General features: G+C 36.0%; 1 pseudogene; it reads right to left on the reverse strand.

The window, feature by feature from the left end:
- Positions 1–981: 981 nt before the first annotated feature.
- LOC109243147 lies at positions 982–5,862 on the reverse strand (annotated as a pseudogene).
- Positions 5,863–6,334: the final 472 nt, after the last annotated feature.

Below are 6,334 nucleotides of genomic sequence, written 5' to 3' on the forward strand. Positions count from 1 at the left end.
CTGCCCAGAACTTCCACATATGTAGTCCATAAAACGCTTCTGCGATGCCGCACCTGCGGAAAATCCATCGCAGGTGCAGTTTTCACTTAAACCTCGAAAATTGCTTCTGTGGTCAAAACGTCGCATCTGTGATCACGCAGGTGCGGTCCCTTGCGCGCACCTGCGGCTCCTAGCCTTCTCACCTATGGCCGCATCTGCGGCTGCTTATGCGCTTCTGCGGACCTCGCACCTGCGGTTCCCACTCTGCAGGTGCGGTTATGACAACTGAAGGAAATTCTTCAGCACTTCCTCAAATCCTATCCTTGATCCGTCAACCTCCCGAAATCATCCTGAGGCCCTCGGGACCTCAACCAAACATGCCAACAAGTCAGATATCACCATTCAAACTTATGCCGACCTTCGGAATGCTCGAAACAACATCAAAACACCAAATCACCCTCGGATTCAAACCTAAGGATTTCCAAACTTCCGAATTCCGCAAACGATGCCGAAACCTATCAAACCTCACCCGAATGACCTGAAATTTTGCACACACATCACAAATGACATAATGGACCTACTCCAATTTCCGGAATTCAATTCCAACCCCTATATTAAGATTTCCACTACCAATCGGAAAACGCCAAATTTTCAATTTTGCCAATTCATGCCTAAATCTACCACGGACCTCCAAATTACATTACTAATACACTCCTAGGTCCAAAATCACCTAACGAAGCTATCTGAACCATCAAAATTCACATCCGAGATCTTCTACACATGAGTCAACATTCGGACTTTTCCAACTTAAGCTTCTAAATAAGAGACTAAGTGTCTCATTCCACTCCAAGACCACTCCAAACACAAAACAACCAACATGATATGATGAAATGCAGCTGAACAACACATAAGGAAGCAGAAATGGGAAAAACGGGGCTGTAGCTCATGATACGACCGGGCGGGTCGTTACAATATTTTAAGAAATAATTTAAGTTATATATATTGATAGTGTAAATATTTCAATAATTTCAATGTATAAACTTAAACTCTTTTTAACCGTTAGTATCATATCGTATAAACAATTGAACAAATAACAAATAAAATTATATAGTTGTATCAAGAAAGTATACCCGTCAGCAACATTTTGCAAATCCCATCTAGATAAATTTGCAGCTTCAGTAAGTGCAACTCTCCATTTATCCACCATTTGAGCTCCAATTGATCATTCTTTGAGTTTAGCCAAAGCTTCACCAAATAACCCAATTTTCTTTCGTACCTCTGAAAGATCAACATCATAGAAAATAGGCAAAACCATCTGCTTTAGTTTCTCTTTGCATTCAAGAATTTTAACCGGTACATGGAGGAGTTGATAAGCCTGTTGAAACTCTTTTTGGATACTCAAGAATACGAATGATCCACGTCTCACGGCAGAGATATAACTTTACCATTTTGGTCTAAATATAACAGATTGATCCCTATCTTCTTTACTGCGACGTCTTCGGACCACACTTCTATCCTTTCCCCGCCTTTAATCATCTCGCCATAATAAAGTTCACTTAAATAAGAAATGTAATATACACATGTCAGTTCTCTGTGTCCATCAACTATTCCAATATTATTCCATGGAATACTTGAAGGCTCTATATGGGCAATACTAATCCTGAAGCTTGGAAAAGGGGCTACATCCAAAAAGTCGCAAACAAGCCAGAGAACCATTCCTAAGAAGTTATACTCATTATTATTATGTGTCAGCATAGTCAAACACATAGATGAAGCTGTTACTTGATTGCTGCACCATTCTGGAATCTCCTTGCATTCGAGATAAATTTCTAAAGGACCCTGCATCGGACAAAGACTTAAGATCATTAATATGAGAGAGAGAGAGAGAGAGAGACTAACCATATATCGATCTTTTCTATATGCATATACAGCAGGTGCACTAAAGAAGCCTTCATTGAATGGATTCTGCAGAGAACTACAATTATTCATGTTGATCAGCCGTACAGAAGGGAGGTTGTCCAACTGTGTAATCTTGACCAATTGTTGGCAATTTTGAAGTTCAAGATGTCCAAAATTCTCTAAATTTGATACTGACGGGAGTGTTTGAAGATTCTCACAGTCATTCAAACACAACTTCTTCAATACTCGTAACTTAGAAAAATCAAAGGGTAGACAATGGAAACTGTTGCCACTCAAATCTAAAAACTTTAAGGAGGATAAGCTCCCAACATCCCTAGGAATATCAGCATCGGACAAATTACAGTATCTAAGGCTCAATTCGATTACAAAAGTTAGCAAGGAATATTGTATCCGATGGACTCCTCTTCCAGAAATACTCATTTTGGCCTCTAACTCTTGACCTCCCACTCTCAAAGTTACAAGATTTCTCAGCATTTCAATAGATCTAGGCAATTTTTTTATACCTGTATTATCTGCATAAAGAAATGTTAGACTTTTCATATCTCCAAGGTTCTTTGGCAGTGTTTTTATAGAGGAGCAGTGATGAATGAACAATTCTTCAAGGGATATTAGCTGGCATATGCTGCTTGGAAGATCCCTAAGTTTTTCGCAATGAGACATATCTAGTTTAATTAGTCTGTCCAAATTTCCTATTGATGGATGGATCTCAATCAGACTTGAGCAACCACCAAGCAGCAAAGTCTCAAGACTTCGTGAACCGTTGAAGTTTGGAGTCCTTCTGAGTTGCTCGCTCAGCTTCTTCAAACTTCTACAAAACTAAAAGTAAACCAAATATAATTTCAATTAACATTTTCTTTCACTCAGTGGCAATAACAGTACACATGAAATTGTAAAATTGAGTAACAAACCTGCAAATTCAATCGAAATTCTTTCATATTACTGCCCCTCATATCTAAAACTACAAGATTCTCAGAAGGAAAATTTGATGGTATATATCTTAAAGGACAATTTTGCCAAGACAACCATTTGAGCTTCTTGGATAACAGCCCAAAATCTCCACTAATATGTAACTCATTGATTATAAGCACCCTAAGATTCTTCAGTTGCTCAAATGCTTTGGTGCTCAAGTTCACTCCCTTTAATGTCTCTGGATCTACCTTCAGTACTTCTACATTTTCGGAACCCTGTAGCTTAGTAAAAAGAAAAGTAACTTAAGCTCATGTTAAGTCCCAAAAATTAAGGGAGAAAAATGCTTTATACAAATTGGTGGACAAACAAAGAGAATACACCATGTATCAACAAAAATGAACTTACACATTAGAGGATGTTAAACAAATTTAAAATGCTCAAAAAGCAAAGATGAGAGCCTTTCAAAACTAGCTAGCAACATTCAATAAGTTCACATGATAATATCAAAGGAAAAAAAAACATGAATAAAGAGAACAAATTGCATTTAGAAACCTGATAATAGCGCCAATTGAAGATAGAATATATTTAAAAGAATATTTTGTATATATCCTTCTAGAAATAATGTCACATATGTACCTATTCAACAGTTTTCAAACGTTTGCATGCCTGATTTCTTCGAGCAAGCTTAATTTTCGCATTTAGTTAAGTAAAGTCAAATATCTTTGAACAATTAATCGTGGAGATACTATGATCTATGTCCATAAGCATGTTAGTTATAAGAATTTAATAAGAAATATGCATCACCAAATTTGGATAATTGTTAAATAGGTGTTCTTTTATGATGACAACAAAGATTATAAGCAAGAAACAATTTAATTGAAAATATATATAACCAAGATAAATATGATGGATTTACTGACTTCATTTCCTTGTAGAACATCACGAACTTCTTGAGGGATGTACAATCTACTCCGTTTTCCAGGGTGTCGAGCTGATTCCATGCGAACGATTTCTCTTCCCATATCACGCACGAGATCATGCATCACCAAACCATGCCAACATCTTTGGAGCAAGTGTTTTTGAAGTAAAGTAGCAATTGGACTTCTAGCATGAAAGCCACATGCATTTAATATTTCGGTAACTTTATCCTCACGAAACCCATAAAAGGCGCATGCAATATCGAGGAAAATAGTCTGTGTTTCATCATCAAGTCCATCAAAGCTTATCTTGAGAATCTTTTGGATATCACAATGAGGAATTGCTCTTAGTTTTTCGAATTCATATCCCCATTCTTCTATAGAACTTCCTTGTAAATGTGACCCCAATGTCACAAGAGCTAATGGTAGCCTACCTGAATATTTGATTATGTCTCGTGCCAAATTAACATAATCTTCTGGTGGAAAATGACTGTCAAAAGCATGCCCAAAAAAAAGTAACATAGCTTCATTGACATTTAATAGTTCAGCCTCATATCTCTCTTTTTCTCCAAGCCGAAATAGCAATCGCTTGTCCCGGGTTGTAATGATTATTAAACTACCCGAACCAAACCAACTTCTTTCTCTTGTTAAGGATTCTAATTGGTTTTTGTGGTCCACGTCATCAAGAACAATTAGAACCTTCTTTGACCCAAGCCTTGCTTTGATTAGATTGATGCCTTGAGCAACACTGCCAACTTTGATGCCCTCGAAGAAGTTTCTCTTGTAGCTTGACAAGACCAAATTCTTCAGCTTCTGATCTAACATCTGAAAGGAAGCAACTACTATCGAAGAGTCGAAACATTTGATTGTAGATAGCTTTTGCCAGAGTTGTTTTCCCTATGCCACCAACTCCGTGAATACCAATCATGCGAACTTCATCTTCACATTCATTTTGCAATAACAACTCTATATCTTTGACACGAGAATCTACTCCAACTGGGTGCCAAGCAACATCTAGAGGTGTCTGGTTGACCTCTTGTAGGACTTGCTGTATAATTGTTTCAATAAACTTTGCCTCATGCCTACAGATTTTTTTAGCAAAAACAAAAAATTATAAGAAATACTACTCCAGTAAATAAAACTTTGATATTTGAAAATATTTGAACAAATCAAAATCGATAGCCAAGACATAACACAGTGGAATGAATCTAAGCAACAAAATAGATAACTTACCGCGTCACACAGGATATTTTAAGAAATAATTTAAGTTATATATATATTGATAGTGTAAATATTTCGATACTGTTAATGCATAGAACTTAAACTCTTTTGAACGGTTAGTATCACATCCTATAAACAATTGAACAAATAACAAATGAAATTATATAGTTGAATCAAGAAAATGTCAGCAACATTTTGCAAATCCCATCCAGATAAATTTGCAGCTTCAGTAAGTGCAGCTCTCCATTTCTCTACCCTTTGAGCCCCAATTGATCGCTCCTTATGTTTTGCCAAATCTTCCCCAAATAACCCAGTTTGCTTTCGCACTTCAGAAGGATCAACATCATAGAAAACAGGCAAAACCATCTGCTTTAATTTCTCTTTGCATTCGAGAATTTTAACTAGTTCATTTAGACACCAACTAGAGGAAGCATAATTTCTTGAGACGAAATGTACACTCCATATTCAATCTCGTCAGTTGCATTAAAAGCAGTGATACCCGTAATCGTCAAATTCTGGATCCATCTCTGAATTTGGAGACATACATGACCCTTGAGTGTATTTTCTTGTAGAGTGATGAAATAAGAATTTTGCAAATTCCTTTCAAATTTTTAGGCCATTACATACTGCAAAGGAAGTATAAATGCATGCAGCATAATTCACGGTTTGTGAGTTGTTCTAGGAATTAATTTTCGGTTTTTTCTTATTGATATATACAACTTGCCTTGTTTGTGAGGTCCTTTTCTTTTGCATCTCAAAAGTTTTTTTCTTCAAATCTGTTTCATTAAATCTCATTCACATATCGGCAAGTGAATAGAAAGAATTGGTCAAAATTTATTTATTTTATCCGTCTTAATTTATGTGATGGTATTTTTACAAACATGAAATTTAAAATGGAAATAAATCATTACTCTACTTTTTGGAGAAATTGAGACATATTCTGGTAAAAGATGTCCTTTAAATACTCAATAGTCAATAGAGTAGTAATTACTCTGTGTCAAATTTAAATTTCTAGTTGTCAGAGTATACTATAGGGAAAAATTCAATAGTCAATAGAGTAGTAATTACTCCGTGTCAAATTTAAATTTCTAATCGTCAGAGTATACTATAGGGAGAAATTCAATAGTCAATAGAGTAGTAATTACTCCGTGTCAAATTTGTACTGGAGCTAATCCGCTTCCAAACAAGTCAATAGTCAATGGAGTAGTAATTACTCCGTGTCAAATTTAAATTTCTTGTTGTCAGAGTATACTATAAGGAGAAATTCAATAGTCAATAGAGCAGTAATTGCTCCGTGTCAAATTTGTACCGGAGCTAATCCGCTCCCAAACAAGTGAATAGTCAATAGAGTAGTAATTACTCCGTGTCAAATTTAAATTTCTAGTTGT

The sequence above is a fragment of the Nicotiana attenuata genome, unplaced genomic scaffold (genome assembly GCF_001879085.1).
Source record: "Nicotiana attenuata strain UT unplaced genomic scaffold, NIATTr2, whole genome shotgun sequence".
Lineage (NCBI taxonomy): Eukaryota > Viridiplantae > Streptophyta > Magnoliopsida > Solanales > Solanaceae > Nicotiana > Nicotiana attenuata.